Below are 27,984 nucleotides of genomic sequence, written 5' to 3'. Positions count from 1 at the left end.
TCTGTTCGTTAGTTACCAGCGTGCTGATGCAGGGAGCTGATAACTAAGGTACACATCGGGTATCTAAGGGACGTGCGTCCCTTAGATACCCGATGTGTACGTTAGTTACCAGCTCCCTGCATCAGCGCGCTGGTAACTAACGTACACATCGGGTTTCTAAGGGACGCACGTTCCTTGAATACCCGATGTGTACGTTAGTTACCAGCTCATCGCTGGTCTCCCGCCTGTCACACGCAGCGATGCGTACTGGCCAGCGGGAGACCAGCGACTAAAGAAATGTCCAGGGCTTTCCTACAGCAATCAGCGATACCGGCAGGGGGGCCGGTCGCTGATCGCTGTCACACACAGCGATCTCGCTGGTGAGATCGCTGTTGTGTCACAAAACTTGTGACTCAGCAGCGATCTCGCTAGCGAGATCGCTATGTGTGACGGGGTCCTTAGAGTTTTAGGAGAGGAATATTGTCCCATTCTGATCGGATGTGAGATTCTAGCTGCTCAACAGTCCTGTGACTTTTCCGGATTTTTAATTTATTCGCCAAATGTTTTCTCTTGGTGAAAGGTCTGTACTGCAGGTGGCCAGTTCATCACCTGAACTCTTCTTCAGTGAAGCCATGCTGTTGTGATGGATGCACTATGTGGTTTAGAATTGTATTCCTGAAATATGCAAGAAGTTTCCTGAAACAGATGTTGTGTGGATGGAGCATATGTTGTTCTAACACCTCTATAAAATGCTCAGCATTGAAAGTGTGATCTAAGATGTGTAAGCTGCCCATACCATAGGCACGAATGCAACCACATACCATCAGATATACAGGATTGTGAACCATGCACTGATTAGCTGGATATTCCCTCTACTATTGAGTTTGCCGGACATGGCAGCCATGGTTTCCAAAAAGATTTTTAAATTTTTATTCATCTGACCACAGAACAGTTTTCAATAGAGCTTGAGTCCATTTTAAATGACCTTTGGCCCAGAGAAGAGAGCAGCCTTTCTGGATTGTGTTGATATATGGATTCTTCTTTGCATGATAGAGCTTTAACTTGCATTTTTGGATTGCACAACTGGGTTCACAAACATTTGCACACACGAATCATGCCTGTTTTTAATGCATTCCTGTCTGAAGTCTGGTAGATCATGAGTATTCAATATTAACTACAGTATCTGCGTTAGCCCTCGTGCACTTAGCTTTTCCAAAATTTTTGAATCTTTTGATATTACAGTTGTGCTCAAGCTCAAAAGTTTACGTATCCAGGCAGAATCTTTGCTTTCTTGGCCTTTTTTCAGAGAATATGAATGATAACATCAAAACTTTTTCTCCACTCATGGTTAGTGGTTGGGTGAAGCCATTTATTGTCAAACTACTGTGTTTTCTCTTTTTAAAACGTAATAACAACCCAAAACATCCAAATGATCCTGATCAAAAGGTTACATACCATATTTCTTAATACGGTGTATTGCCCCCTCTAACATCAATGACAGCTTGAAGTCTTTTGTGGTAGTTGTGGATGAGATGAGATTCATTTTTTTCTCAGATGGTAAAGCTGCCCACTCTTCTTGTCAATTGGCCTCCAGTTCCTGTAAATTTCAGGGCTGTCTAGTATGAGATCTCCCCAGAGTAGCTCAATGATATTAAGATCAGGAGACCGAGATGGAGCCACTCCAGAAGCTTCACTTTGTTCTGCTGTAGCCAATGACAGGTTGACTTGGACTTCTGTTTTGTATCGCTGTCATGTTGGAACGTCCAAGTGTGACCCATGGGCAGCAGTATTTCCTGATAATGTGCTGCATTCATCTTTCCTTCAACTTTGACCAAGTTTCCTGTGCCTTTATAGCTCACGCATTCCTAAAACATCAGCGATTCACCTCCATGCTTTACAGTAGGAATGGTGTTCCTTTCATAATAGGCTCTGTTGACCTCTCTCCAAATGTACCATTTATGGTTTTGGCCAAAAAGTTCAATTTTGTTTTCATCACTCCATATTACCATATTCCAAAAGTTTTGAGGCTTGTCTCTGTGCTGTTTTGCGTATTGTAGGCGAGATACTTTGTGGCATTTGCGCAGTAATAGCTTTCTTCTGGCGACTCGACCATACAGTCCATTTTTCTTCAAGTGCATCTTTATTGTGCATCTTGAAACAGCCACACCGATAGTTTTCAGAGAGTCCAGTATTTCAGCTGATGCGATTTGTGGGTTTTTCTTTGCATCCCGAACAATTTTCCTGGCAGTTATGGACAAAATGTTTGTGGGTCTACCTGACCATTGTTTTGTTTTTACAGAGCCCCTGATTTTCCATTTGTTAATCACAGTTTGAACGTTGCTGACTGGCATAATCAATTACTTAGATATCTTTTTGTATCCCTTTCCTGTTTAATACAGTTCAACTACCTTTTCCCACAGATCTGTTGACAATTCTTTTGCTTTCCCCATGACGCACAATCCAGAAACGTCAGTGGCTGGATGAAAGATGCAAGAGTCTGTCTGGTTCCCAGAAACTCACTCAGCTTTTATGCACACACACTGATTACAAGCAAACAGGTCACAGGTGAGGATGTTACCTTTAGTAGCCAGTCAAACCCATTTGTGTCAACTTCTGTGCATGTTATCAGACCAAAATCACTAGGGTATGTAAACTTTTGATCATTGTAATTTGGATGGTTTGGGTTGTCATTACGATTTCAAAAGAGAAAACACAGTAGTTTGACAATTAATGGCTTCACCCAACCACTAACCATAAGTGGAGAAAAAAATTTTGGTGTGATCATTCATATTCTCAGAAAAAAAGGCCAAGAAAGCAAAAATTCTGCCAGGGCATGTAAACTTTTGAGCACAACTGTATGTACTGTAGATGCTGGGATATTCGAAGTCTTTGCAATTTTACATTGAACATTCCTCTGAAATTGTTCCACAATTTTTAGATGCAGTTATTCACAGAATAGTGAACCTCTGAACATCTTTGCTTCTGAGAGACTCTGCCTCCCTAACAGCTGTTTTTCATTAGTAACAATTTTCCACTATTTTGCTAACCCTGTCCCAACTTTTTGATGTGCTGCTGCCATCAATATATAAATAAGTTATATTGTTCAAATGAACTGGAAAAATGTATCTCACCTTCTGATATTTGTTCAGTTGTGAATAAAATCTGACTATGAGAGATTTCCAAATCATTGTATTCCTGTTTTCTTTACATTTTACACAGCATCCCAACTTTTTTGAAACGAGGGTTGCATGAACATTATAAGCGGTTGTCAATACATTTGGCTCAAAACATGTTGGAAGAACAAAGCATCTATTAACTCTGTCAATATAGAAATGTTTAAATATATCACTTGACCTCAGATCCTGTAATGAACATCCATAACAGCCTGTTAAATTGACTCAACATGAAAGAAATGCTCCTGATCGGAGAGATTAGGTGCTAAAGGAAGCGCATGATAAGGAGTGTACTTTGTGGTTGAATGAATGACTGACAAGTTGATGCTATGGTGTCACAAAGGCCCTCTGGACAGGAACCATTCAAAACCTTTAATTCCACTAAAAAGCATGGAAGGCACACAGACATGCTGAAAAGTTTTATGTTACACCATATGACAGACATTTCCACCTCCTACCTCAATTCTCCCTTGATATTATTTAACGTACGTTCCCCAGTTCCCATTACAATAAAGCCTTGATGTCCATCACACAGCGTTAACTACTTAATCCCCACCTTTAGTCCCAGCCAACATTCTATACACGACTGCAATTATTGGGATAAGAACTTGTCTCTCACAATGATACCTCAATAATCCTAGGCAGCAGGTCATCACTTATCAGAAGATATCGTATATGTGAACGACGAAAGCTGAATTGACATGTGCTCCTTGACCTGTCCCATAGAAGCAGATGTGGCTTACTGATTCTGTCGCTGAAATCCAACCACCCTACATCTTAGAAGGAGTCTGTCACCTCATTTTTGGACTATAAGATGCGGCCACAGCCATCAGGGGCTTATCTGTAATGCTGTAGATAAGCCCCCGATGTAACCTGAAAGATAAGAAAAAAGAGTTACATTATAATCACTGGGGGGTGTGGTCCGGTGCGGTGGGTGTCGTGGTCCGGTCCGGCACCTCCCATCTTCTAGCGATGACTTCCTCCTTCTTACTTCTGCCACGGCTCCTGCCAGGCGTACTTTCTCTGCTCTGTTGAGGGCAGAGTAAAGTACTGCAGTGCGCAGGCGCCGGACCACTCTGACCTTTCCCAGCACCTGCGCACTGCAGTACTCTGCTCTGCCCTCAAGAGGGCAGGTAAAGTAGTACGCCTGCGCAGGAGCCGCGGCAGAAGTAAGAAGGAGGACGTCATCGCTAGAAGATGGGAGACGCCGGACCGGACCTTGACACCCATCGGACCGGACCCCCGGGTGAGTATAATCTAACTCGTTTTTTTTTTCTTTAAGGTTACATCGGGGGGCTTATCAACAGCATTACAGAATGCTGTACATAAGCCACTGATGGCGGTGGCTGCATCTTATAGGCCAAAAATGAGGTCACAGATTCCCTTTAAGAAACATCAACACCCATGTTGAATACCCCCAGTAAAGTCATGACATATTTCTTATCACCAGCATGTCCCACCAATAACAATAAATCAATCTTGCATTTCTAATGTGGACCCCAAAATTAGCATACAGGGACCAAAATGTAACAGTCATTAGAGAAGTCAGTGTTGTCTTACTAGTCCCAATGCCCTAAGTCAGAGATACGGAATCTTTTTTGGTTTGAGGGTCACAGTGTCAGACTGAACCAATCTCAAGGGACATAATCAAACTTAAAGTTATAACAAACAAATAAAGTTGCACTTTGTAGTGCTAAACCATGTAAATATGAAATATATGAAATGTGAATTGCATTACTGCTCTAGATAATAAGAAAATATGGAGATACTTAGGCCTGTTTCACACTTCCGTTTTCTGGCGTCAGTCCAAATCTGCCAAAGTGTTGAAAAACGGATCCTTTACATATTTGGAAAAAACTGATGCATCGGATCTGTTTTTTTGATGTTTCCATCACAGCAGTTAGTGTAGGAAATTTAAAGCTACAGAATTCAAGAGAGACAGACAGAGAGAGAGAGACTTTTCTGTGCCAGAACGTATTTTGGGGTTAAATTTATGGAAGGGAAATTCTTCCGGGCATGCTCAGTATGGAAAAATGGAATCCATCAGCGGATTCCGTCCTGCGACGGATCCGACGCCCATAGGTGTCCATTATACCAGACGACGGACGGCGACGGATCCGTCACCAGCCGTCTTTTCGACGCAGACAAAAAACGTTACTAGGGACATTTTTTTCTGCCTGACGGACGTCAATTTTATGACAGATCCGTGACACAACGGACCCAACGGAAGGCCATCCGTCACAATCCGCCACCAATACAAGTCTATGGGGAAAAAGACGTATCCGCCAGGCAAATCCGTCACATCCGTTTTTTTCCCCAAACGGCGGATTTTGACTGACGGCAAAAAACGGAAGTGTGAAACAGGCCTTAGCACATAATCTGGCCAATTCATGCAAGTCCAGCAGTCAACGACAAGGCGATCTCTGGTTTTGCTGGGAGCCTATGTATCAAGTGTAAATACCTCTCTTATCCTGAAGCCTGAATTTAAGAGTAGGTAAGAACCAACTGCAATTAAAACCACGACAGGCTGGAGTGCTCGGTCAGAGATCTAATATACAAATAACAAAAAACTGACTGGCACTTCCAAATCAGAAAACTGGTGTGTACAGGTGCGAACTAGGAGTAGCCATCTCTATGTATAACAAACAAAGTTGCACTCTGTAGTGCTAAGGCATCTAAATATGAATTATATAATATATTATTTGTTTGTTATATAGAGAGATGGCTACTTCTAGTTTGCTCCTGTACACACCAGGTTTCTGATTTGGTAGTGTTGCAAATTCATTTGGAAATAATCACAAATTTTTCCTGAAGCATTAATATCCATCACAGTCCAAGTGGCCACAGGATATCACTACTATACATCATAAAAAGACACTAATGCCCAGATATACTCTGCAGGGTTTTCCTTCCCGACTTTTTATTACGACCAGAGGCACACGTAGCCGCAGTGAAGTTACACAAAAATGACTACATGACGTGCATTTACGATGGATAATAGATGATCCTTCTGCTTATATAAGTAATGAGTCAACATCAAACTTACTATATTTAATCTTATTTGTGAGGCTTTGTGTTTGCCCAGTGTTACATGTGACAAGGTGCGGATTTCAGTACACAGATCAATCATCTTTCTCACCGTTGTAGTAATGTGTGTTCACAGACCAAGATCGTTCTCCGTCTACATTCCTGTGGAGTGATAACCAGCTAGATAGAAAACATGAGGCTTCTAAGCGCAAATCAAGAAAAATATGGAGAGAAAGAAAAACAAACAGGATCGGAGATTGTCTATCCTGTTTTAAACTTTGCGTAATGATCTCATTCTCTTTAAAGTAATAACATAAGGATCATCTACTGTATACTACTATGTGTATTGCATACATGTGTAATATTTAATATTTTATATCATTTTAATCTTAACTTGTTGGACCGTTTTTGTTCCCCCAAGAACCCACTATCGTTTGACTATGCTCCTGTTGTACTCTCCAAAAACGTCTATTGCAGTCCAAAAAGATACTTATGATAAAAAAAAGAATATTAAGGGTATGTTCACACTGTTACGCTGTCTCTGCGTACTCACCCGGCCACCTCTCCCACGCCGCAGCCTCCCGCTGCCCGAAATCCACAGAGGTCGCCTCTGGCAGGTGCGCGGCCAGCGGCGTCCCTGCATGCAATGCGCATGCGCCATAGGCCGTTGCCGCGCCTCCCTCCTGCTTCTTGTGCTCCGGCTATGCCCTGACCCGGAAGCACCTCCCTGACCAATGGCAGACCAGACAGGAGCATATCAGGCCGCTTCCCTCTGAGGGAGGTGCCTGATTGTTGTGTTTCCTAGCACACTGGGCCTCGCTTCATCGTGTGCTTTCTCCTCCTGCAGTTCCGTTCTCATCTGCTCCCCGCAGCAGCCTCTCAGTCCTCCTACCCGTGTTCCTTGCTGTCTTCCGCAGTCCTGCCTCTGGTGTTCCTGTTCCATCCTACTCCAGTCCTGCCTCCAGTGTTCCTGTTCCATCCTGCTCCAGTCCTGCCGTCCTACTCCAGTCCTGCCTCCAGTGTTCCTGTACCATCCTGCTCCAGTCCTTCCGTCCTACTCCAGTCCTATCCAGCTTCAGTCCTTCCGTCCTCCTCTAATCCTTTCTCCTGTGTTCCTACTCCTGTCATCCCTCCTCGTCCCAGTATACTGTCTTACTCCATTCCTGCCTCCTGGTTCCAGCTCTGTTCTGTCATCTATACTTCAGTCCCACAGTCCTACTCCGGTCCATCCTGAGCCGCCCCTCTCGGTACCGGCTACCGTGGTACTTGAACCCCTGGGCCTGCTCCTAACGGTCCCTGTATAGGGGTCGGTTCCACCTGGCAGCTCGCCCGGGACCCCTCGGTGCCACGGCCCAGAGGGTCAACTCCTGGAGTTTCCGGCTCCAGACTACCCACGCTAACACACACGTGGTGTTTATAATGCATTTTTTACATAGAACATTTGGTGCTTTTTATAGTACCAGCATAATCAATGAGAGTTCTGAAATTTCATGTACACAAATGTTTTTTTCCCGCATGGATTTCTAGCCCTTAAGCTTTTTTACAGGACACGGCATGTCCTTTCTTTCAGCGTTTTTGGCACCACTTTTCACCCATTTCAGTAAATGGGTTTAACACACAAACAAAAGCTTAACAGAAACATGCGTATTATATGCAACATGTGAACATATCCCAACACTTGCTAATGAGTTTTTTTGCAGTCAAAGAGGTGGAAACTTTTTCAAGAGAACTCAAGATGTCTATCCCCTATTCCCAGCCAATCTGGAACACAAAAGTTCCCGCGTGCATGTCAAGCAGAGTTTTGCTGGCCTAATGTAGATGTTCCATGTCCTTAGGGACACATTGGGCAGAGTTGAGAGGTTGGCATATTGACCCTTTTGGAAAAATCTTCACCTCTTTGACTGTAAATAGCTTAATAGCATATACTGTACAACAAAGTTCTTTTCATCATTCTGAGGCATCTACTTACTCATGAAAGGATACATTTGGAATCTAGAATCAATCAGATAAAAGAGGTGGTTTTGAGGGTAAAAACAAAATCTGACATCTAAGAGTTCAAAATTGAAATTCTCTGTTTTATTTTCAAATTTTGTAGACAGAGATCTCACAAGTTCATTAAAATGAATGACATGTTATAGAAGAGCTGCATCTAGCCACAACCATTCATGGATGAATACAGTAATGTAAAGGTTAAGTTCCATCTTGGAACCACTTCAAATGAATGTTACAAAACTATGTGATAAGTAATTCCAGGAAACAGATCTGTCACCAGAAGTGCTCCCTTCTTAACAAGCAGGTTATAATATGAGAAATAGACCAAGGCTGTAGTGGTGTAGTGGAGCCCACATTGCCTGTCAATGACATCAGGGTACCATCACAAGAAACAAGCACCAATCATAAGATTCACCAGCAGCGGGTCTGTCAAAATGTGCCCTGTGCTTGACCCATTCACAGAGCACATTCTGCTGATTGCACTGGGATGGCAATAGCATGAGCAAGATGGAAGACTTGGTCTTAGGGAAGAGTCAGATGGACGCATAACTCAGTTGAGCATCACATCGCAATGCTCAGACTGGTTGTTGGCTCTCCTGGCCAGAATGTGACAGCTGCACAGAAACACATGATGTCAGGCTTGGGTCAGGAGAGCCGACAGCCAGTCAGAGCATTGCGTTGAGATTCTCAAATGAGTTATGTAGTCGTCTAAAGCCCCAGTCACACATAGCGATCTCGCTAGCGAGATCGCTGCTGAGTCACAAGTTTTGTGACGCAACAGCGATCTCACCAGCGAGATCGCTGTGTGACAGCTATCAGTGACCGTCCCCCTGCCGGTTACCGCTGATCGTCCCTGAAAAGTCAGGACTTTTTTGGGTCATTGGTCTCCAACTGGCCAGCACGCATCGCTGCGTGGGACAGGCGGGAGAACAACGACCAGCGATCAGCGCGCTGGTAACCAAGGTAAACGTCAGGTTTCTAAGCAGCGCGCGGTGCTTAGAAACCGGTTGTGTACCTTAGTTACCAGCGCTCAGATGCAGGGAGCTGGTAACCAAGGTACACATCGGGATTCTAAGTGACGTGCGCCGCTTAGAAACCCGATGTGTACCTTTTTTACCAGCTCCCTGCATCAGCACGCTGGTAACTAACGTACACAGCGACGCCGCGCGCTCGGCGTCGCTGGTGCTGATCGCTGGTGAAGCTGCCTGTTTGACAGCTCACCAGCGATCATGTAGCGACACACCATCGATCCTGACAAGTTGATATCGTTGTCGGGATCGCTGGTGAGTCGCTATGTGTGACGGGGCCCTAACCCTTCCCTAATTCTAAGGCTGTAATATACACTTTACATATCACCAATACCAAATTGTATAAGAAAGGATCTACAACTGGAAAGAAGTTAAAAAAAATGTAAAGGAATAAAAAAGTAACGCTGATTCTTGGCACATTTTACCTTACATAACTTTGTAACGTGTAATACTCATTGCAGAATCATTAAGTGGCACAACAGTTATGACATTAAGCTGAGCAAGTAACATTTATGTGAATCTTTAATGAGATTTATAAGCAAATGTGTACTTAAAGCTGGGGCTTCACAGCGACTTTGGCCACCACATAGATCACTACATGCTATTGTTTGATCACAACCCAACAGAAGTGAATGGGGTCGCCCTGCAATCCCGAAGGTACTGCAAGCAAGAAAGTTGCAAAAAGTCCAACCGCGCTGGAATGTTTGCAACTTGTCGGGGTTGCAGTAACCTTAGGGTACTCCATTCACTTGTACTGCCCTGCAATATATACATGCCAATCTTAGGTCGTGCAAAATGTGTCGTTGCCAAAGTCACTGAGCAGCCCCAACCTAAAGAAAAACCCTGACACTTACCATAAAATATGTAATTGCTTTTCCCTGGTCTAAATGTGACTGTTTTGAAACTAGAGCAGTTAATTTTTTATATTTTTTTAAGCTACAATGCCTTTGAAATCCTGTCATTTGGCTCCCTGTTCTTTTTTGTGCCTTGTATACATATCTAGCTCGTTTTCCAAGGGGACGTTTTTCTATGGACATCTTCGGGAGGGTCATGCACAAGAACAATATAAAACCAATGCCAGGTTCAGGGGAATAGCAGCATTCAGGTCAAAAGCAAATACATATTTACAGTTTTCTTTAATAAAACTTACGGGCCAGTTCCTACTAAAGCTCGCAAGAAACAAACTTTAGAATAGTGTAAAGAAACAATACCAAGTGAAACCTGGAGTGGTATAGAAAAAGGCATCGTAAACAGGCTTGGCCATGCTGAAGAATAAGGCACTACCTAAATAGACTGGGGTGCGTCAGTCCTAGTACACAAAATATAGAATGTAAAAGATTAGCACTCATTTACCATCTGCAACATGGACCAGAGGGATGTGAAAAACCCATTAGACTCCCAGACACGATACCAGCAGACTACTTCCTGTCACTGCCCCGGGCTAGGGCTACATGGAAGATTCATATCTGCATGTTTCTGCTGGAAGTTACATGTTTCCAATTAGGAAAAAATGCATGTGATAGAACAATATTATTCAGTGGAATCATGCTGCATTGCCCCCAACCATGGAAAATAATCAATAAATACTGTCTCTATCAAATAGCTATGAAGGGTGTGAATTCTTCATGGCTTCAAGAAGACAAGTGTCTTGTGTTCCCATATATTGATCTCGCTCAGGGGTCCTTCTCTGTCTGCGTCCGCCAGTGCGATAATCAGTTGGCTGGCACCCCAAACACATTATCGTCTAAGCCGAACCCATCGATATTGGCGACGTCACATATTTTTTTCGTTAAGAAACATGTGAAGGTATTTTAACCAAAGCAATAGAAGGGAGAGTGTAACTTATAGATCATGGTGATCAGACAACAGTGGAGAAAGGGTACATCTGTAAATTGTTCAAATGTATAGGATACTTAATTCTGAAAACTTGTAAGAAAATCTTAGCATTTTACAGACTGCACGATGATCTAACTAGATGGAGTAAAAGAAAAAATAACAGAAAGAAAACAAACATTATATTATCTTTATATTATTCCTACTGCCGCCACAGATAGTAAGTATTCTGTGCTCAAATATATATATATATATATATACATATAGATAGATATATATATATATATATATATATATATATATATACACACACACACACACACAGTACAGACCAAAAGTTTGGACACGCCTCATTCAAAGAGTTTTCTTTATTTTCAGGACTATGAAAATTGTAGATTCACCCTGAAGGCATCAAAACTATGAATTAACACATGTGGAATTATATAATAAAAAGTGTGAACCAACTGTAAATATGTCTTATATTCTAGGTTCTTCAAAATATCAAAATAGCCACCTTTTGCTTTGATTACTGCTTTGCACACTCTTGGCATACTATATATAGCAAAAATTAAGAGACCACCACATCAAAACCTTGTCATTGGCAGCCCATTCTCGAAACCTGAACCCCATTGAAATCCTCTGGCATGTAATCAAGAGGATGATGGATAGTCACAAGCCATTAAACAAAGAAGAACTGCTTACATTTTTGTACCAGGAGTGGCATAAAGTCACCCAAAAGCAGTGTGAAAGACTGGTGGAAAGCATGCCAAGACGCATGGAAGCTGTGATTAAAAATCATTGTTATTCCACAAAATATTGATTTCTGAACTCTTCCTGAGTTAAAACATTAGTATTGTTGTTTCTAAATGACTATGAACTTGTTTTCTTAGCATTATTTCAGGTCTGAAAGCATTTTTTTTTTCATTTTGACCATTTCTCCTTTTCAAAAAAAAATGTATTGCTTGAAAATTCGGAGACATGTTGTCAGAAGATTGTAGACTAAAAGAACAATTTATATTTTACTCAAAAATATACCTATAAAGAGAAAAATCAGGCAAACTGAACATTTGGAAGTGGTCTCTTAATTTTTGCCAGAGCTGTGTATATATACACACAGCTCTGGCAAAACTTAATAGACCACTGCACAGTTTTATAAAAATCAGCTTCTCTATATGTCTGACAGCCATTCCATTCCAGTGAGTACACCTCATTCTACTTAATGTGCTTCTGATTAGGTGACACCTGAATCAAATCTTATTTAACGAAGGAAAATATGAAAAACATTTAACCATGCCAAAGAAGTTGAAAAGGAAAGTCTTGAATGAGGAAAAGAAGGGCTCAATTCTGGCTTTACTAACAAAGGAATACATTGAGCGTCATGTTGCCTCCACCCTTAAAATTTCTAAGATGGCAGTTCATTACAACAAGGTCAAGCAGCAGACATTGGGAAAAGCAAAGCTACAAACCGGGAGAGGGCGAAAATTACTCTCCACTGACCGGGATGACTGTCATCTTATTCGAATGTCATTCAGCAACCGCAGGATGACATTAAGTGACCTACAAAAGGAATGGCAAATGGCAGGTGGGGTGAAGTGCACGGCAAGAACAGTTCGTAACAGGCTCTTAGAGGCAGGGCTCAAGTCATGTCAAGCTAGAAAAAAGCCTTTCATCAATGATAAGCAAAGGAGAGCCAGGCTGAATTTTGCCAAAGACCATAAGGATTAGACCATAGAGGACTGGAGTAAGATAATCTTCTCTGATGAGTCTAATTTTCAGCTTAGCCCAACACCTGGTCATCTAATGGTTAGACGGAGACCTGGAGAGGCGTACAAGCCACAGTGTTTTGCAACCACTGTAAAATTTGGTGGAGGATCGGTGATGATCTGGAGATGCTTCAGCAAGGCTGGAGTTGGGCAGGTTAATCTTTGCAAAGGATGTATGAATCAAGCCGCATACAAGGGTATCCTGGAAAAACAGTTGATTCCTTCTGCTCAGGCAATGTTCCCCAACTCTGGGGACTGGTTTTTTAGTAGTACAATGCGCCATGCCACACAGCTAGGCCAATCAATGTGTGGATGAAGGACCACCACCATCAAATCCCTGTCATGGCCAGCCCAATCTCCAGACCTGAACCCCATTGAAAACCTCTGAAATGTAATCAAGAGGAAGATGGATAATCACAAGCCATCAAACAAAGAAAAGCTGCTTACATTTTTGTACCAGGAGTGGCATAAGGTCACCAAAAAGCAGTGTGAAAGACTGGTGTAAAGCATGCCAAGATGCATGAAAGCTGTGATTAAAAATCTTGGTTACTCCACAAAATATTGATTTCTCAACTCTTAATGAGTTAAAACATTAGTATTGTTGTTTCTAAATGATTATGAACTTGTTTTCTTAGCATTATTTGAGGTCTGAAAACACTGCATTTTTTTGTTATTTTGACCCTTTGTCATTTTCTGAAAATAAATACAAAATTTAGTGCTTGGAAATTCGAAGACATGTAGTCTGTAGTTTAGAGAATAAAAGAGCAATTTAAATATTTCTCAAAAATATACATATAAAGAGAAAAATCAGACAAACTGAAAATTTTGCAGTGATCTCTTAATTTTTACCATAGTGTATATCTATCTATCTATATATATATATACAGTACAGACCAAAAGTTTGGACACACCTTCTCATTCAAAGAGTTTTCTTTATTTTCATGACTATGAAAATTGTAGATTCACTCTGAAGGCATCAAAACTATGAATTAACACATGTGGAATTATATAATTAACAAAAAAGTGTGAAACAACTGAAAATATGTCTTATATTCTAGGTTCTTCAAAGTAGCCACCTTTTTGCTTTGATTACTGCTTTGCACACTCTTGGCATTCTCTTGATGAGCTTCAAGAGGTAGTCACCGGAAATGGTTTTCACTTCACAGGTGTGCCCTGTCAGGTTTAATAAGTGGGATTTCTTGCTTTATAAATGGGGTTGGGACCATCAGTTGTGTTGTGCAGAAGTCAGGTGGATACACAGCTGATAGTCCTACTGAATAGACTGTTAGAATTTGTATTATGGCAAGAAAAAAGCAGCTAAGTAAAGAAAAACGAGTGGCCATCATTACTTTAAGAAATGAAGGTCAGTCAGTCCGAAAAATTGGGAAAACTTTGAAAGTGTCCCCAAGTGCAGTGGCAAAAACCATCAAGCGCTACAAAGAAACTGGCACACATGAGGACCGCCCCAGGAAAGTTAGACCAAGAGTCACCTCTGCTGCGGAGGATAAGTTCATCCGAGTCCCCAGCCTCAGAAATCGCAGGTTAACAGCAGCTCAGAATAGAGACCAGGTCAATGCCACACAGAGTTCTAGCAGCACACACATCTCTACAACAACTGTTAAGAGGAGACTTTGTGCAGCAGGCCTTCGTGGTAAAATAGCAGATAGGAAACCACTGCTAAGGACAGGCAACAAGCAGAAGAGACTTGCTTGGGCTAAAGAACACAAGGAATGGAAATTAGACCAGTGGAAATCTGTGCTTTGGTCTGATGAGTCCAAATTTGAGATCTTTGGTTCCAACGACCGTGTCTTTGTGTGATGCAGAAAAGGTGAACGGATGGACTCTACATGCCTGGTTCCCACCGTGAAGCATGGAGGAGGAGGTGAGATGGTGTGGGGGTGCTTTGCTGGTGACACTGTTGGGGATTTATTCAAAATTGAAGGCATACTGAACCAGCATGGCTACCACAGCATCTTGCAGCGGCATGCTATTCCATCCGGTTTGCATTTAGTTTGACCATCATTTATTTTTCAACAGGACAATGACCCCAAACACACCTCCAGGCTGTGTAAGGGCTATTTGACCAAGAAGGAGAGTGATGGGGTGCTACGCCAGATGATCTGGCCTCCACAGTCACCAGACCTGAACCCAATCGAGATGGTTTGGGGTGAGCTGGGCCGCAGAGTGAAGGCAAAAGGGCCAACAAGGGCTAAGCATCTCTGGGAACTCCTTCAAGACTGTTGGAAGACCATTTCCGGTGACTACCTCTGGATACTTTGAAGAACCTAGAATATAAGACATATTTTCAGTTGTTTCACACTTTTTTGTTAATTATATAATTCCACATGTGTTAATTCATAGTTTTGATGCCTTCAGAGTGAATCTGCAATTTTCATAGTCAAGAAAATAAAGAAAACTCTTTGAATGAGGTGTGTCCAAACTTTTGGTCTGTACTGTATATATAGTACAGACCAAAAGTTTGGACACACCTTCTCTTTCAAAGAGTTTTCTTTATTTTCATGACTATGAAAACTGAAATCGCAGGTTAACAGCAGCTCAGATTAGAGACCAGGTCAATTCCACACAAAGTTCTTGCAACAGACACATCTCTACAACAACTATTAAGAGGAGAATTTGTGCAGAAGGCCTTCATGGTAAAATAGCTGCTAGGAAACCAATGCTAAGGACAGGCAACAAGCAGAAGAGACTTCTTTGGGCTAAAGAACACAAGGAATGGACATTAGACCAGTGGAAATCTGTGCTTAAAAAAATAAAAATAAAAAACGAAGCAAAAAATAATGATTTATTATCATACCACCGAACAAAAAGTGCAATAACGCGCCATCAAAAAGACATATAAATATCCATGGTACCGCTGAAAACGTCATCTTGTCCCGTAAAAAACGAGCCACCATACAGCATCATCAGCAAAAAAAAAAAAAGTTATAGCTCACAGAATAAAGCGATGCAAAAATAATTATTTTTTATATAAAATTGTTTTCATTGCATAAAAGCGCCAAAACATAAAAAAGACTTAAATGAGATATCGCTGTAACCGTACTGACCTGAGGAATAAAAGCGCTTTATCAATTTTACCACAGGCGGAACGGGGTAAACGCACTCCCCAAAAGAAATTAATGAAACGCTGGTTTTTATTCATTCTGCGTCCCAAAAATCGGAATAAAAAGCGATCAAAAAATGTCACGTGCCCAATAATGGAACCAATGAAAATCAACTCATCCCGCAAAAAATAAGACCTCACATGACTCTGTGGGTCAAAATATGGAAAAATTATAGCTCTCAATATGTGGAGATGCAAAAACTATTTTTACAATAAAAAGCGTCTTTTAGCGTGCGACAGCTGCCAAAAATAAAAACCTGCCATAAATAGTAAATCAAACCCCCCGTTATCACCCCCTTAGTTAGGGAAAAGTAATAAAATTAAAAGAAAATGTATTTATTTCCATTTTACCATTAGGGCTAGGGTTAGGGTTAGGGTTAGGGCAAGGGCTAGGGTTAGGGGTGTGTTGGGATTAGGGTTGGAGTTATAATTGGGGGGTTTCCACTGTTTGGGCACATCAGGTGCTCTCCAAATGCAACATGGCGTCTGATCTCAATTCCAGCCAATTCTGCGTTGAAAAAAAGTCAAACGGTGCTCCTTCCCTTCCAAGCTCTGCCATGCGTGCAAACAGTGTTTTACCCCCACATATATGGTATCAGCCTACTCAGGACAAATTGCAAAACAACTTATGGAGTCCAATTTCTCCTGTTATCCTTAGGAAAATAAAAAATTGGGGGCAAAAATATCAAGTTCCGTGGGGGGTCTAGTTTCCAAAATGGGGGTCACTTGTGGGGAGTTTTAATAGTTTAGGTACATGAGGGGCTCTCCAAACACACATGACACCCGCAGACCATTCCATCAATGTCTGCGTTCCAAAACGTCACTACTTCCCTTCCAAGCCCCGATGTGTGCCCATACAGTAGTTTTCTCCTACATATGAGGTATCAGCGTACTCAGGACAAATTGGACAACAACTTTTGGGGTCCAATTTCTCCTGTTACCCTTGGGAAAATAAAAAAATTGGTGACTAAAAGATCATGTTTGTGGAAAAAATACGATTTTTTTATTTTCATGCCCGGGCATTATAAACTTCTGTGAAGCCCTTGGGGGTTCAAAGTACTTACCACACATCTAGATAAGTTCCTTAGGGGGTCTAGTTTCCAAAATGGCATCATTTGTGGGGGGTTTCCACTGTTTAGGTACATTAGAGGCTCTCCAAAGGCAACATGACACCCACAGAGCATTCCATCAAAGTCTGCATTCCAAAACGTCACTACTTCGCTTCCGAGCCCCGACGTGTGCCCATACAGTAGTTTTCTCCCACATATGGGGTATCAGCGTACTCAGGACAAATTGGACAACAACTTTTGGGGTCCAATTTCTCCTGTTACCCGTGGAAAAGTAAAAAAATGGGGACTAAAAGATCACGTTTGTTGAAAAAATACAATTTTTTTATTTTCACGCCCGGTCGTTATAAACTTCTGTGAAGCACTGGGGGGGTTCAAAGTGCTCACCACACATCTAGTTTCCAAAATGGTGTAATTTGTGGGGGGGTTTTCACTGTTTTGGTACATCAGGGGCTTTCCAAACGCGACATGGTGGCCAATCTCAATTCCAGCCAAAAACGTCAAATGGCGCTGCTTCCCTTCCGAGCTCTGCCATGCGCCCAAATAGTGGTTTACCCCCACATGTGGGGTATCAGCGTACTCAGGACAAATTGCACAATAACTTTTAAGGTCCTGTTACCCTTGGAAAAATAAGAATTGAGGGTGAAAAGATCATTTTTGTGGAAAAAATATGATTTTTTAATTGTACGGCTGTACGTTATAAACTTCTGTGAAGCCCTTGGGGGTTCAAAGTTCTCACCACACATCTAGATAAGATTCCTGGGGGGGTCTAGTTTCAAAAATGGTGTCATTTGTGGGGGGTTTCCACTGTTTTGGTACATCAGGGGTTTTCCAATCGCGACATGGTGTCTGATCTTAATTCCAGCCAAAAAAGTCAAATGGCGCTGCTTCCCTTCTGAGCTCTGCCATGCGCCCAAATAGTCATTTACATCCACATATGGGGTATCAGCGTACTTAGGACAAATTGCACAATAACTTTTAGGGTCCTTTTCCCTTGGGAAAATAAAAATTGGGGGTGGAAAGATCATTTTTGTGGAAAAAATGATTTTTTAATTGTACCGCTGTACGTTATAAGCTTCTGTAAAGCCCTTGTGGGTTCAAAGTTCTCACCACATATCTAGATAAGTTCCTTGGGAGGCTTAGTTTCCAAAATGGGGTCACTTGTGGGAGGTTTCCACTGTTTAGGTACATCAGGGGCTCTCCAAACGTGACATGGTGTCCGATCTGAATTCCAGCCAATTTTGCATTGAAAAAGTCAAACGGCGCTCCTTCCCTTCTGAGCTCTGCCATGCGCCGAAACAGTGGTTCCTCCCCATATATCAAGTATCAGCGTACTCAGGACAAACTGCACAATAACTTTTGCAGTCCAATTTCTCCTGTTACCCTTGGTAAAATAAAAAAATTTGAACCTGAAGTATTTTTTTTGTGAAAAAAAGTTAAATGTTCATTTTTTTTTAAATATTCAAAAAATTCCTGTGAAGCACCTGAAGGGTTAATAAACTTCTTGAATGTGGTTTTGAGCACCTTAAGGGGTGCAGTTTTTAGAATGGTGTTACTTTTGGGTATTTTCTATCATACAGACCCCTCAAAGTAGCTTCAAATGTGATGTGGTCCGTAAAAATAAAATGGTGTTGCAAAAATGAGAAATCGCTGGTCAACTTTTAACTCTTATAACTTCCTAACAAAAAAAAAATTTTAGTTCCAAAATTGTGCTGATGTAAAGTAAACATGTGGGAAATGTTACTTATTAAGCTTTTTGTGTGCCATATCTCTGTGATTTAAGGGCATAAAAATTCAAAGTTGGAAAATTGCGAAATTTTCAAAATTTTCGCCAAATTTCCATTTTTTTCACAAATAAACGCAAGTTATATGAATGAAATTTTACCACTAACATGAAGTACAATATGTTACGAGAAAACAGTGTCAGAATCACCGGGATCCATGGAAACGTTTCAGAGTTATTACCTCATAAAGGGACAGTGGTCAGAATTGTAAAAATTCGCCGGTCATGAATGTGCAAACCACCCTTGGGGGTTAAGGGGTTAATTCAAATAAAAATCTTTTTTTCGAACCTTGTCAATGTCTTGACTAGATTGTAAATTCATTTGGCAACTCACTTGTTTAATAAAAGTATGAGTTTTCATGGAAAACACAAAATTGTCTGGGTGGCCCCAAACTTTTGAACGGTAGTGCATGTATATTATATATATATATATATATATATATATATATATATATATATTGTAAAGTGGCTAATGGCTGCAATTATATATATATATATACACTCACTGGCCACTTTATTAGGTACACCATGCTAGTAAGGGGTTGGACCCCCTTTTGCCTTCAGAACTGCCTCAATTCTTCGTGACAGAGATTCAACAAGGTGCTGGAAGCATTCCTCAGAGATTTTGGACCATATTGACATGATGGCATCACACAGTTGGCGCAGATTTGTCGGCTGCACATCCCTGATGCGAATCTCCCATTCCACCACATCCCAAAGATGCTCTATTGGATTGAGATCTGGTGACTGAGGAGGCCATTTGAGTACAGTAAACTCATTGTCATGTTCAAGAAACCAATCTGAGATGATTCGAGCTTTATGACATGGCGCATTATCCTGCTGAAAGTAGCCATCAGATGTTGGGTACATTGTGGTCATAAAGGGATGGACATGGTCAGCAACAATACTCAGGTAGGCTGTGGCGTTGCAACGATGCTCAATTGGTACCAAGGGGCCCAAAGAGTGCCCAGAAAAAATTCCCCACACCATGACACCACCACCACCAGCCTGAACCGTTGATACAAGGCAGGATGGATCCATGCTTTCATGTTGTTTACGCCAAATTCTGACCCTACCATCCGAATGTCGCAGCAGAAATCGAGACTCATCAGACCAGGCAACGTTTTTCCAATCTTCTACTGTCCAATTTCGATGAGCTTGTGCAAATTGTAGCCTCAGTTTCCTGTTCTTAGCTGAGAGGAGTGGTACCCAGTGTGGTCTTCTGCTGCTGTAGCCCATCTGCCTCAAAGTTCGACGCACTGTGCGTTCAGAGATGCTCTTCTGCCTACCTTGGTTGTAACGGGTGGCAATTTGAGTCACTGTTGCCTTTCTATCAGCTCGAACCAGTCTGCCCATTCTCCTCTGACCTCTGGCATCAACATGGCATTTCCGGCCACAGAACTGCCGCTCACTGGATTTTTTTTCTTTTTCGGACCATTCTCTGTAAACCCTAGAGATGGTTGTGCGTGAAAATCCCAGTAGATCAGCAGTTTCTGAAATTCTCAGACCAGCCCTTCTGGCACCAACAATCATGCCACGTTCAAAGGCACTCAAATCACCTTTCTTCCCCATACTGATGCTCGGTTTGAACTGCAGGAGATTGTCTTGACCATGTCTACATGCCTAAATGCACTGAGTTGCCGCCATGTGATTGGCTGATTAGAAATTAAGTCTTAACACACAGTTGGACAGGTGTACCTAATAAAGTGGCCAGTGAGTGTATATATATATATATATACACACATACACACACACACTCACACACTGCTCAAAAAATAAAGAAAACACTTAAACAATAGAATATAACTTCAAGGAAATAAAACTTCTGTGAAATGAAACTGTCCATTTAGGAAGCAACACTGATTGACAATCAATTTCACATGCTGTTGTGCAAATGGAATAGACAGCAGATGGAAATTATTGGCAACACACCCTCAATAAGGGGAGTGGTTCTGCAGGTGGGGACCACAGACCACATCTCAGAACCAATGCTTTATGGCTGATGTTTTGGTCACTTTTGAATGTTGGTTGTGCTTTCACACTCGTGGTAGCATGAGACGGACTCTACAAACCACACAAGTGGCTCAGGTAGTGCAGCTCATCCAGGATGGCACATCAATGTGAACTGTGGCAAGAAGGTTTGCTGTGTCTGTCAGCATAGTGTCCAGAGGCTGGAGGCGCTACCAGGAGACAGGTCAGTACACCAGGAGACGTGGAGCAGCAGGACCGCTACCTCCGCCTTTGTGCAAGGAGGAACAGGAGGAGCACTGCCAGAGCCCTGCAAAGTGACCTCCAGCAGGCCACAAATATGCATGTGTCTGCACAAATGGTTAGAAACCGACTCCATGAGGATGGTCTGAGGGCCCGACATCCACAGACGGGGGTTGTGCTCACAGCCCAACACCATGCAGGACGCTTGGCACTTGCCACAGAATACCAGGATTGGCAAATTCGCCTCTGGCACCCTGTGCTCTTCACAGATGAAAGCAGGATCACACTGAGCACATGTGACAGACCTGACAGAGTGACAGAGTCTGGAGACGCCGTAGAGAGTGATATGCTGCCTACAACATCCTTCAGCATGACCGATTTGGCAGTGGGTCAGTAATGGTGTTGGGTGGTATTTCTTTGGAGGGCTGCACAGCCTTCCATGTGCTTGCCAGAGGTAGCCTGACTGCCATTAGGTGCCGAGATGAGATCCTCAGACCCCTTGTGAGACCATATGCTGGTGCGTTGGCCCTGGGTTCCTCCTAATGCAGGACAATGCCAGACCTCATGTGGCTGCAGTGCATCAGCAGCTCCTGCAAGATGAAGGCATTGAAGCTATGGACTGGCCCGCCCATCCCCCAGACCTGAATCCGATTGAGCACATCTGGGACATCATGTCTCGCTCCATCCATCGTCACGTTGAACCACAGACTGTCCAGGAGTTGGCGGATGCTTTAGTCCAGGTCTGGGAGGAGATCCCTCAGGAGACCATCTACCGCCTCATCAGGAGCATGCCCAGGCGTTATACAGTGGGGAGGTCATACAGGCATGTGGAGGCCACACACAATACTGAGTCTCATATTGACTTGTTTTAAGTACATTACATTCCACTTTAATTTTGTGTGACTCCAAATCCAGGCCTCCATTGGTTAATAAATTTGATTTCCATTGATTTTTGTGTGATTTTCTTGTCAGCACATTCAACTTTGCACAGAACAAAGTATTCAATGAGAATATTTCATTCATTCAGAACTAGGAAGTGTTATTTGAGTGTTCCCTTTATTTTTTTGAGCAGTGTATATAAACTGCTAAAGGTCCAGAAAATCCTATGTATACACCTGCAGAAATTCTTGTTAGATATAACAACATTAAATTAGAGGGCATGGAAAAACAAAAGGGATTATGTAAGTGCCCCCAGTAATAATTACTAATTAACTTGTACTTTTCACGTTCTGCATCATTAGTCCAGATGTAACCCCTTACCACATGTCACTGCCATTAGTCATCATTAGGCCCCTGAACAATTGTGTCCTTACAATAGGAGGGAATAAAAGGACTAAATTAGCCCTAGGAGCTAAGACCTTGTACAACAGGGCCAATTAAGACCCCACCACTGGAAGCAAGATTTTATGTCAGCAAAATGACCTAAATTTATAGCAGAATGTTTACACTACATAAATAGCTCATTTCCTTCAATAGAAAACACATGTTGCTCAGGAGACAATATAAGCACCTGAAGGTACAAGATATGACATGCATCTATTGACCCAAGATGTGAATGGATCCACCAGCATGAAGATGATGGAAAGAACTCATTCTGAAAGCTTCCTCCCGACATCCAACAATCAGTTTAGGCTGAGTAGAGTGGAAAGTAGGTAATCCAGGTAAGAAAGGTCATTTCTTAGACTATGCAGTACAGCATTTGGGCTATAACCATTGTAATGGCAGCAATGCAGTGAGGGCATGCTCACATGTTGGGTAAACAACATTTTTTTTCCCTCTGGAAATTCTCCTCTTTATAGTTGACTAGCTGAAGAGCACGGCGCTGCCCGGGCATAGTAACTAACTGCAGTTAGTTATAACAAATTATAATGAATATATATATATATATATATATAAAGCTGAGTGTATAGCCCCGCCCACTTCGCATAGCCACATTCATTATAATATCCCACATCATCCCGTCTGCCAGAGCCACCGGACTACTACCGCTAATATCCCACATCATCCCATCAGCCAGAGCCACCAGACTACTAATATCCCACATCATCCCTTCAAAGCCACTGGACTACTACCCCTAATATCCCACATCATCCCTTCAAAGCCACTGGACTACTACCCCTAATATCCCACATCATCCCGTCAGCCAGAGCTACCGGACTACTACCCCTAATATCCCACATCATCCTGTCAGCCAGAGCCACTGGACAACTACCATTAATATCCCACATCATCCCGTCAGCCAGAGCTACCAGACTACTACCCCTAATATCCCACATCATCCCGTCAGAGCCAGTAAAAGTAGAATAGTGAAATTCCACAGAAACATGGTTCTCTAAGATCCCAGGTTTTTTACTGATCAGGCTGATTTTCTCACTTATCTGCCACCATAAATATCACAGTCATGCTTTTCACCAATGCACAGGCACAAACCTTATACATTAGTACAGTAGAGGAACATTCACACACATTTTCATGCACCGTCAACTTGTAATTTGTCCGGCTGAGTTGCTCATGGATGTACAGCATCTGTATGCAGTATAGTATCATATTTAATGGGTTGTTATGGGAAAAGCATTACGTGTTATATGGGTATATTCAGGTGAATTATGGGAAAAGTAGCACTTTAAAAAAACTCACAGCATCAGAGCACAGTAACACATCAATAATGCATAAAAGTGTCTGTGAGAAAATATTAAACCACATGACATTTAATATGTGCACTTTCCTACATTCATGTGTTTCACTTAATGTTACCACACGGGAGGGGAGGATTCATTTCTGTCATGTACTCACTGCTCCTTTCTGGGGGACAGATGATGGCTGGGAGCTTATGTTCCTGGGGATGCTAGATTTCTCCCACCATGTCAGTGTCTGTTGAGGTGTTGTCAAGTGGGAAAACTTGCGCATAGCAACCAATCACAGCTCAGCTACTTTTAACCAGCTCTGGTGAAACGAGAGATGCTTAGTGATTGGCTGCAAGGAAAACTGTTGTCATAGCAACCTATCACAGCTTAGTTTCTTTTGAACAGCTCTGGTGAAATGAAAGATGCTTCGTGATTGGTTGGTGAAACACACACACACATTGATTTTTATATATAGAGATTTAAAGACGCTGTGGAACTGTGTGTTTTTGTTCATTTTTTTCAGCCATCCACTCCTATGGAAAGCTTAATAAATAAATACAAAATGCTATCTGTGTGTTTAAGTCCAGAATCAAATTGTTTCTGTGTTAACAAAAGGCCTAAAATGCTACATCAAATCTGCAGATGAAAATGTATAAAAAAAGGAAATGTATAAATAAATGCAATAAACAGCAGATTGCTATTGCACACTTGGGTGGCGCAGAAATGTTGCAACTTCTTAAGGTGTTATACACTAGGATAACCTTCACGAATCAGCCCCATAGTCACAATCTACATTCATGGCCGAAAGTGTTGCACCCTTGAAATTGTTAGAGAAAATGCTTCAGCATTTCTCCCAGAAAATCATTGCAATTACCGTATTTTTCGGACTATAAGACGCACCGGACCATAAGACACACCCCCAATTTTCAGAAGGAAAATAGGGAAAAAAATTATATTGTGTCAAATGGGGGTCCATCTTAAAGTCCGTATTCAGTTTACCAGGGGGGGGGAATCGGCACAAGTGGAGGAGTGGTCATAGATGTTGTTCGGTGGTCCAGGCTAGTGCGGTGGCCTTCAGGAAATCCCATTCCAGGCTGGTGCGGCGTAGGTGCTCTGTGGTGTGGAGGGCTCCTCTGGCATTTTGCGACATGTTTAGCCATGGTGCTCTGTGGTGCGGCGGTGGTGATGTTCTGTGGTGCTGCTCTGTTATGCGGCGGGGCTCCGCCGGCATTTTGCGACAGGTGCGGCGGTGGTGCTCCTCAGAGGAGCAGCGGCGGTGGTGGTGCTCCTCTGTGGGGTGGCAGCAGTGCTCTGTGGGGCGGCCGGGCTCCGTCAGTATTTTGTGAAATTCCAGAAGTCCCTACAGATCCAGTGCTGCAATGCAGTGGCCTCCGGTCAAATGGCCGGCGGGGGGCGGCGCATGCTCAAATTCAGATCTCGGCAACGAGATCTCGTCCCGAGATCTCGAGACGAAATCTCATTGCTGACATCTGAATCTGAGCATGCGCCGCCCCCGACGTCCATTTTCCCGGAGGCCACCGCATCGCAGCACTGGATCTGCGGGGGCCTCCAGGCTTTCACAAAATGCCGATGGAGCCCCGCCGCCCCACAGAGGAGCACCACCACACCACAGCCGCACCAGCCTGGGAAGGGAGGCTGCATCACCCTGCAGCATCGGACCGGGACCACCGTCACAGTATTTGTAAGTATATTCTGAATATAAGGCGCACCCCCATTTTCCCCAAAAATTTTTGGGGAAAAAAGTGCGTCTTATAGTCTGAAAAATACAGTATATATATTTTGTTATACATGTTTATTTCCTTTAGAACGACAAAAAAAAAATGGCAAATAGGACATAATTTCACACAAAACCCTAAAAATGGGTAGGACAAAATTGTTGCATCCTCAACTTAATATTTGGTTGCACACTCTTTGGAATAAACAACTGTAAATCGATCATTTTCTATAACCATAAACAAGCTTCTTACACCCCTCAACTGGAATTTTTGATCACTTTTGTTTTGCAAACTGCTCCAGGTATCTCATATTTGAGGTGTGCCCTCTCCGAACAGCAATTTTAAAATCTTTCCACAGGTGTTCAATAGGATTTAGACCCGCACTCCAAAAACATTATACTGGTCTCATCTGTAAACAAGACGCTTTCCCAGAAAAAAAATTGGCTACATTTTGGCAAACTGAAGTCTAGCTTTTTTATTTCTCTCTGTAAGCATTAGGGTCCTCCTGGTTCTCCTGCCATAGCGTTTCATTTAATTCCAATATTGATGGATAGTTCACACTGACACTGACACACCCTGAACCTGCAGGACACCTTGAATTTCTTTGGAACTTGATTGGGGCTGCTTATCCACCATCTGAACTATCCTGTGTTGAAATCTTTCATCAATTTTTCTCTACTCTCCACATTCAGGGAGATTAGCTACTGTACAGTACCATGAGTTGTAAACTTCTTGATTATTTGTACACTGTGGACAAAGGAGCATCAAGATCTCTGGAGATGGACTTGTAATTTTGAGATTTTTGAAGTCCTCAGACAGTTCTTTTCTTCTCTTTCTGTTCTCCATGCTTAGTGTGGTACACACAGACACACAATGCAAAGATTGAGTCAATTTCTCCCCTTTTTATCTGGTTTCAGGTGCAAATTTCATATTGACCATGCCTGTTACCTGCCACCAGTGAGTTTGAACTAGTATCAAATGTTGAAAATAAAGTTGTTTATCCATAATTTTGGAAAAGTGACAACAATTTTGTCCATTTTTGGGGTTTTATGTGAGATTATGTCCAATTTGCCTTTTTTTCAGTTTTTTATGGTGTTCCAATTAACACAAAGAAAATAAATATTGGTATAACAAAACATACCACTGTTTATCAAAAACGGAATAAAGCCTACAAAGAAAAGAACATAGGACTTAGGCCTCATACTCACTGGCGATAAAATCGGACGATTGCAATCCGATTTTTAATCGGATTGCACTCTGACCCATGTTAGTGAATGGGTGACATCTCACTTGCAATTTTTTTTCTCAGCCAAAATCGGTCTGAGAAAAAAATCGCAGCATGCTGCGATTTGCAGCGATTTTTGACAATAGAAGTCAATGGGTGCGATTAAAAAAAGGACCAAAAACGGACCATCCGTTTTCCATCCGTTTTTAATGGATACATCACCATTATGTGGTATAGAACACTGTAAATGGTCCTGTAAATGACTGTAGAAAAAGAGTTGCTGGGAAAAAAAAAACGGATGGAAAACGGATGGGAAAAAAAAAAAAAAAATCGCATAGAAATCACATGACACTGGCATAACACTCCACCCTTTTTTCCAGTCAAGAACGCGGACCATTTTTTTAATCGCCAATGGGTATGAGGCCTTACAGTCCAATATGGTGGAGGTTCAAAGATGTTTTGGGGTTGTTTTGCGGCCTCTGGCACTGGGTGCCTTGACTGTGTGCAAGGCATCATGAAATCTGAATATTACCAAAGAATTTTGGGTCGCAATGTCAGAAAGCTGGGTTTGCGTCCCAGATCATGGGTATTCCGGCAGAACAATGACATCAAAGGTAATTAAAGCACCCAGAAATGGATGGAAACAAAGCACTGGAGAGTTTTGAAGTGGCTAGCAATGAGTCCAGATTTAAATTAAACACCTGTGGAGAGATCTTCAAATTGCTGCTGGAAGAAATACCCTTCAAATATGAGAGACCTAGAGCAGTTTGCAAAAGAAAAGTGGTACAAATTTCTAGTTGAGAGTTATAAGAAGCTTGTTGATGGTTATAGGATGCAAACGATTGATTGCAGTTATTTTTTCCAAAGGGTGTGCAACCAAATATTAAGTTGAGGGTGCCAATAATTTTGTACTGCTCATTTTCGGGGCTGTGTTTGAAATCATGTCCAATTTTCATTTTTTTTCTCATTTTTTTTGTATTGTGCCAATACACACAAAGGAAATAAACACGTGCATAACAAAAGATGTTTAATTGCAATAATTTTCCGGGAGAAATACTTCATTTTCTGGAATAATTTCAAGGGTGCCAACATTTTCGACTACGACTGTAGAGGGACAATATTTGCCAATGCACAGTCTCCACACAAGTCTCATTGTTGTTTCCATGACCTTTAATTGTGAGAAGCAGAATATGAGTAAACTGCGAAATTATTGTCAAGTCTTCCCCAGGGTCCCGATGCTTAGTCCTGGAGTACGAGAACACTGGACACATTATAAAAAACATTTATTCAAATGAGGACACAGAAACACATAACAAAATTGTAGTAAATTATATATGTAATTGATATGATGTTGCTGTTTACTGAGATCTACTAAATTATTTGCAAATACAGATTCAAACATAGCAACATAAATGTTTGAAA

At 42.0% G+C, this 27,984-nt stretch overlaps 1 protein-coding gene across 1 annotated transcript in view; it reads right to left on the bottom strand.

The window, feature by feature from the left end:
- The window catches only part of LOC141084136 (ADAMTS-like protein 5), a 124,833-nt gene that overhangs the window by 87,959 nt on the left and 8,890 nt on the right, over nt 1-27,984 (bottom strand). The gene's annotated exons all lie outside the window — the stretch shown is intronic.

The sequence above is a fragment of the Dendrobates tinctorius genome, unplaced genomic scaffold (genome assembly GCF_039654945.1).
Source record: "Dendrobates tinctorius isolate UK_male_01 unplaced genomic scaffold, ASM3965494v1 ptg000022l, whole genome shotgun sequence".
Lineage (NCBI taxonomy): Eukaryota > Metazoa > Chordata > Amphibia > Anura > Dendrobatidae > Dendrobates > Dendrobates tinctorius.
Note: the sequence above shows the minus strand (reverse complement) of the source record. Positions and strands in the feature narration are given on the sequence as shown.